Raw genomic sequence first — 7,500 nt, 5'->3', positions numbered from 1 at the left:
GATGATATGCCATGCAGGAGTCGTTTACCATGCATGCCATGTCGGTTGTCCATTTCACCAACTTAATTGATCTTAGCCAGAGAATAAATTATTATGAGATAAGCACACAATCAAAGTTTGTCTCCTATATTGAAGAAAAGTCATTTGGATCTGGTGGTAAGTTGTACAGGTGAATTTGTCGTCTTTTTTGGATGTATGTAGTGTAAGCACGTGTTGTAGTATCATGATGGATGGGCTAGTAGGCCCTACTACTAACTAAGCTAAGGCCTACTTTTTATTATTTTAGCCCCCCACCTAACCCTAAATAAAAAAATAAAAACATGAACATGATAAATAATCCTCCCACTAATTCAACCAAATTCATCATATAAATATAATAAATAGGCCTAATGATTATTAGGCCTATAGGCCCTATATTTATTATTATTAATAACTTCCGAAAATACCCGACATTGCCCGAAGTGATAACAACACAAAAACGTGACGCCATCTACTAGCGAGTATGGAATCTAGACCTGACCTTAATCGTACGGGCGTCCGTGGACTCGGTCGATTTTACCCGCTTAGAAGTGCGAAAAATCGGTTAACGAATTTACTCCCACCTACTCCGCAGCAATTTATAACCAGTCAAATCGTTTATTTAGATTTTTTATGAATTTGACATGTAAATACATAACAATACATCTTCGCGCTTATTGAAAATAACAGATATGACTTTGACTCATGTTTAGATGATTTGCCGTCAAATTCACAACCACATAAGTCAAATCTGGACAAACAAAGTGAAACTTCAAAGAAAAAATTAAGAACATCTTCATCTGTTGTGACACTACATAGCGAAGTTGATAAAGGTTGCTCCCTCCCACTGGAACCACGTGACTCGGATTCCTTGAGTTGGTGGAGAGACAACCAAACTCATATCCTGAATTTGGAAAAGTCGCCAACAAAATGCTGTACTCTACACCATATTCAGTGGAGAGTGAACGCCTCTTCAACAATGTTGGTAGTGTCTACACACCGTAACCGCTTGACTACAGAAACAGTTGAACTTCAATTTGTGAATGCTTAACTTTGACTATTCACCCATTGAATTCGGCAGTAATCAGGTGAGTCAGCATGTCGAAAAAAAAATTCATTATTTATCTATTTATTCATTTTATGTCATGCCCAGACACAGCTTTTGAAAAAGATATATATATTTTGCCATTTCCCGCATTCCATGGGTCAAATATTAAATAGTAGACTGAATTAAGTGTTTTCTATTAAGTTAGGATTAAGAAATTGATTAATAAACTTTACACTCTGCACATGTGTTTAATCAAAACCATGCATTAAATAATTCAAGTTACTTGAAGTTAGTGGTTACATAAAAATCTATGAAATATGTAATGTTTAACCTCTTTTTCAACCGATAGAAAATAATAAGATCATACATTGATATAATTAATCATTAAGTGGTCAATCAATAAGCACTTCATTAAGTTCATGCAATCATTAGCATCCATCAGCTCAACAACTGGCGTATATAAATCTACATAGATCATAAAGCAAGTAAAAATCATAACTTAATTACTTTATATAAAAAACTGACATACCGTAATTATGTAAATTGAAATCGACATCGGTATCGGCATCGGGAACTAAGAGTAAATAGGAATCGGCATCGGAAAAAAGAATGGAATCGGCACACCCCTAAATAATAACATTAATAATAGTAATGATAATATTAATAGCAGTAGTAATTAATTATAGTACTAATGATAATATCAGTAACAAAGATGATGACAATTGTAATTATAATAATAGAGATTAGAAGAACTTTACGAAGACCATATCTGGTGGAGAAGTTTCGTGAGGCACCACAACTGAGAGGCCATTGGCCCTATAATGGTGTATGGTGAGAAAGGAGAGAAATAGTAATAATAATTATAATAATAATCGTAGTTGTAGTACACACGCACTAGAGGTGGACCGGATATTTGCTTTCGCATTCTCAGACGCGAATATTCCCTGTTTTTCACCATTCACATTCACGTTTCCATTACCATTTTTTTTCCAATAATTGTTTGCTCCTTAACCCGCCCCAAGCTCAGGCTCGCATCACCTAGATTATTCCATTGGTCTATACATCTACACGCTTTTTTTTTCTCTCTCTCTCTCTCTCCCCTTTCACGCATTTTTATTTCGACCTGTAACTACAATATATGGTCACGTGACGCCTTCCCATCCTACATCAAGAGATCTGTCTAACTCCTTCTATAGTTTGAACATCGTATTCATGTCATTTCTCTTATGTGATATAAATAAAAGACGGCATTAATCCGATTAAGGGCGGATTCTAAATGCCAGAACCAGGAGAGGACTGGGATGTTAAAACGGCCCGGGTATTTTTCACTCAGAGCGGCCCCGTGAGAGGGGTTGAGTGGCAACGGCCCAAGTAATGCTCGAGGTTAGGATATATCACCCAAATTATTGCCCTAATTGCCAGTCAGCCCCTGACCAGAACTCTGGAATTCTCTCTAACATAAGGTCACCAAATTTGCCTCGAAGCTACTTGGATTGCAGTACTTCGATCACTTGATCGTCCAAACGTCAAATAACACCACCAATATTAAGAAAATGCACGTAAACATATACGCAATGAAGAATATTGCAGCCCAAGTGTCATGTTCCATGACATGTTACTGACAAAGGACGCAGGCGTCACACACACAAAGGAGTCGGACCCGGATGGTTTTGGAAGCCAGAAGCGGAGAACTACAAAATCGGGGCCTTCCGTCATCAAAGGTCAGAGGGCGCTCGAAGTAGGGTCCTCACCTCTCGGCGCCCATTGCTTACAAGCTTTTGACGAGTAGTAGTGGATATATTGTGAGTCTCCTTCACACAAAAATAAAGATACAGGTAAATTGTGAGGAGCTGGGTAAATAATGATAGGATAGGTTACACTGGCATACATTAGCACCTGTGCATGGCTCTGGTGTTGTACGGCTGTGATGTAAAAAGATGCGCGGGCACCTTTGGGCCCTCTTGATTATCGACTTCATTGTAAAAAACCAATTGTAATTAGTATACATAATAAATCGAGTGACTGCGCTCCACTATTTCCTAAACCTCAGTGAAGTTGAATTAATCCAAAAAGAGGCTAAATAGATGTTCTAAAACCTGGACTGCAGGAACTGCTCGAGTCGCGGTTTATGATTCGATGTACCAACTCAAATACACGGCTTAGTTCGTGACACCAAGTCTTATATTCAATAGTGAATGGATAAAAGTCCTAGTATACAAGGTCTGGCTACATTTTGTTGAAAATGTCGTTGGAATCGGTATGACTCCGTAACCTTTTGACTTCCTGTGTTTGTTTTCATTGAGCAATGCGGCGTCGTTCTTCAGCTCCACCTTCTAACATGTAGACATTTTATTTTATTCATTTATTTATTTCTACTTACTTATTTATTTATATTTATTCTTTTTCAGCTCCACCTTCAAACATGTAGACATTTTATTGGTTTTATTTTATCTATTTACTTATTCATTTTTATTTATTTATCTTTATTATTAGAATCGAATTATCTATCCTCACAGTGCTGATGCACTGCAGTGGACTGGCATGGGGGAGGCAGCCACTCGGGAAACCGAACGAGATGCATCACACTAAAATCCGGAATAGTGACATATGCAAGACACGTCCCAGTTGAACAGTGTTGGGATATGTAACATTGGCATGGAGATCTTAGAAATATGCTGTGAAAGTAAATATAAAACGAGTAAATAAATCAATACGTTATGTGTGTGTGATTCATCATTCACCATGATCTTGGATCACGTGTTGGACACGTGATCGACAGTTACAACCTCCCAGATGAGAGTTCACAGCTCGTATGACCGAATTATGGGTAATACTGTGACCTTATACGCACACATACCCCCAACTCCCCGCCCACGAGAGTTGGAGTAACAGCCCGCAGCGCAGCGATACTGAAGTTATTTCAGCCCTGGGCGGGATTCGAACCTGGAACGCCGTAGTGGCAGGCGAGTAGGGTTGATTCACACTATCGGTCCGGTCACGCTCCACTCTCGGTCTGCTCTCGGTTCTGAGGCATTCACACGTACGGTCCGCTCTCGCTCCCGTCATCGCCCCTCCCTCGATACCAGTAGAAGTCTTACCATCAGTTACGAAGGAAGTGTAACTTTTCTGACGCCGAGTTGGCAATATTCGCTATTGCACTTGATGAAGAAGAAGAAGAAGGAAAACAAAATAGAAAAAGAAAGAGATTGTGGGTTCATCCTATGTTGCAAGATAGGAAGACTGAAGGAGAATTTCATACTCTGTATCCTCGTCTTATTGATGATGAGAGTAAATTCCACAGCTATTTCAGAATGAACAAAGGAACATTTGAGAAAATACTATCCAAAATTGAGGATGACTTGAAATGTACAAGAAGATGCTGCACTTCCTGGCACTGATGTGCTTGCACCATACGTTATAGTGGGAGATGAGGCTTTCCCGCTGAAGAGAAATTTGATGAGGCCCTACCCAGGTTCACAGACTGAACATAAGATAGAGAAGAGGATTTTTAATTATAGATTATCTAGAGCCAGGAGGATAGTTGAGTGCACATTTGGTATTCTAGTGCAAACCTTCAGAATATATTTAAGGAAACTTAAAGCTATGCCTTCTAACGCTAATGCAATCATTACAACAACATGCATACTTCACAGTCTGATACACCCAAATGCTGTTGCATTACCAGATACTGTTGTCATGCCTCCATCAAACACAGTACGTCCAATGAGAGGAAGAGGGGGAAATGCTACAAAGGAGGCTTTTGGCGCGAGAGAAACACTGAAAGATTATTTCAGCTCCCCAGCTGGTTCAATGCCTTGGCAAAATGATAAAATATAAGTAGACAAACAAACTTGTGTAGGAATATTTGTTGAGTGAGCTAAGGAGATGCATTTCCGCAGTGGATAATAGGTTGTTATTATCCATGTGGAATTTCTTTCTTCGGTTAATAATGTGTATTTTTTTCTCTCGGTACCTGTAGTGCAGCGAAGTCAGGTCATACAGCTCTGGTTTACCTTTTGACCAATTCTATTAGCATTTCATCTAAATCCACAAAATTAAAGTAAGTTTTGTAGGTTATATTGTATTCAGTTGGTGCTTATGAATATCCTCGCTGTACGCATTGTCATTGTATCAGTGATAAATAAAAAGAAAATGTATTTTTATCATTTTTCTAACTTTCTCATGATCCCATTGTGGTGTTTCCTTTGGATTATCCATGGTTTGGTAGGACAGAGGGTAACACTACTTGCTTATATGAAGGCTGAATCTCGACTGGAGTGGAGCAGGACCGTGGCAACTGAGTTCACACTGGCGCTCACGGTCCAGTCTCGCTCCAGTAAAAATATCTTTTGACGGAACCGTGACCGGAGCGAGACTGGAGCGAGAGCGCCAGTGTGAATGCTTCCATTGAAATTAATGAGACAATATTGGACCGGTGTAGCCGGTTCAAGTGACTCCCCGTTTCAAAAGACTCCCCCAGTCAGATCAACCTAGGTTCAGACGACTCCCCGTCACTTGAAACTAGTTTCAGACGACTCCCCACCCGTTTGAAATGACTCCCCATTCGATTGAAACTAGTTTGAGATGACTCCCCATTCGAATGAACCTAGTTTGAAATGACTACACATTCGTTATTGCTGTAATGCGTAATTTTTGTCTTTATCTTTTATCATTTCCTAGATAAATGTTAGTTCCAATAGATGTAGTATTGCGCGACTGTGATTGTTTATTTTTGTGATTATTCCATAAACCGAACAGGAAAGATATAACTGGTGAGTAGCCTATTCCGTAAATTTATAATTTTGATTGACATTCGTTATTGCTCTAATGCGCAATTATTGTCTTTATCTTTTATCATTTCCTAGATAAATGTTAGTTCCAATAGATGCACGAAAGAAAGGGCATGAGCGGATAACCTAGTTTAAGATGACTACCCATTCGAATGAGCCTAGTTTGAAATGACCACACATTCGTTATTGCTGTAATGCGCAATTTTTGTCTTTATCTTTTATCAATTCCTAGATAAAGGTTAGTTCCAATAGATGTAGTATTGCGCAACTGTGATTGTTTATTTTTGTGATTGTTTCATAAGCCGAACAGGAAAGATATAACTGGTTCGAATGAATCTTTGAAACCTTTGAAATGAAACGAACATGAACATATTACAGAGGTTTGTTAATTGCCAGTGTTGCCGAGATTTGTTAGTTGTCGGTGTGGTGTCGTGTCGTGTGCTACCATGGACTTTAATACTGAAATGGACGAGGTGGAAGAGTTCCTGCGGTCAAAAAAGTATCCAGTGCATGTTGGAAACAACAAGGGAAAAAAAGCTAATTTTCGAAGGAAGTGTCAGGCATTCACAATCCAAGACGACTGTCTGAAGTATGTTCATAAACCTAATAGGAAAGATATAACTGGTGAGTAGCCTATTCCGTAAATTTATAATTTTGATTGACATTCGTTATTTGCTCTAATGCGCAATTTTTGTCTTTATCTTTTATCATTTCCTAGATAAATGTTAGTTCCAATAGATGTAGTATTGCGCGACTGTGATTGTTTATTTTTGTGATTGCAGAAGTTCGCTTCCTTCGGGTTATTAAGGATCGCCAATACCAGCTTGACATTGTACTGGCTAGTCATCGAGGATCTGGTTACAGCGACGAATCTGTTGCCTTGGGAGGACATATGGGCAGAGAAAAAGTCGTCGATCGTATAATGCAAAGATATTGGTGGCGCAAAATTGTATCTGACGTAAATGACACTATCAAACCTTGCTTGCGGTGCCAAAAATCAAGCACAGTATTCAAGAAAGTTGACTCGAAACTGCACAGTATCCCAATTAAGCCTCAAATTATGCACCAAATTGGAATAGACCTATGTTCCTTAACAAAATGAGTTTGGTTTTATAAAAACATATAAATGTGATATTCTATTTTAGCATCATCATAATAATAATAATAATAATTGATAATTAATTGATTAGTAATTAATAACTAATTGATTAATAATTAATAATTGATAATAAGAAACTTGTATAAACTGATATATATCACTGTATATGATTTACAATGGTGATTTTTACCACCAAGTTCTTCATCAGACCCACCATCTCCAACTTCTGTCAGAGCCACCATCTCCAATTGTCCAGATCATAGGGGTTCAGCAACAGGAGATTATCTACAAATTTAATCCAACACAGCGAGCAATCTGCAACAACTCTGGTGGACGTCTGATATTTAAGAAAAAATCTGGTCCCTCTGGAAAAATAAATAAGACTTTCAAAAACACAAGTGAACCCCTTGCTGTCAAAGTAATTAAAGGTGATGGAAATTGTTTTTTTCGTTCCATGGCATTCGCTATCACTGGAGAAGAGGACCAACATCCTGTTGTCAGAAGCTTGATATGTGATTTCCTTTCCACCAACGAAAACATCCAAG

General features: G+C 38.5%; 1 protein-coding gene across 5 annotated transcripts in view; it reads right to left on the bottom strand.

Annotated features, from left to right (window-relative positions):
• Positions 1 to 7,500, bottom strand: part of LOC143040605 (uncharacterized) — a 535,837-nt gene that overhangs the window by 474,861 nt on the left and 53,476 nt on the right. Inside the window, exon 1 of one of the 5 annotated variants that reach the window (XM_076211733.1) lies at positions 7,170 to 7,500. This exon is cut by the window's right edge and continues 750 nt beyond it. The exons of the other annotated variants lie outside the window; for them this stretch is intronic. The gene's annotated coding sequence lies outside the window, so the exon portion shown is untranslated. The remainder of the gene's footprint in view (positions 1 to 7,169) is intronic. 5 annotated transcript variants of the gene reach the window in all.

This window comes from Oratosquilla oratoria, chromosome 29, assembly GCF_046742065.1.
Source record: "Oratosquilla oratoria isolate Oo_2021 chromosome 29, ASM4674206v1, whole genome shotgun sequence".
NCBI classification, from domain to species: Eukaryota; Metazoa; Arthropoda; class Malacostraca; order Stomatopoda; family Squillidae; genus Oratosquilla; species Oratosquilla oratoria.
This window is presented reverse-complemented; position numbering and strand designations above follow the sequence as displayed.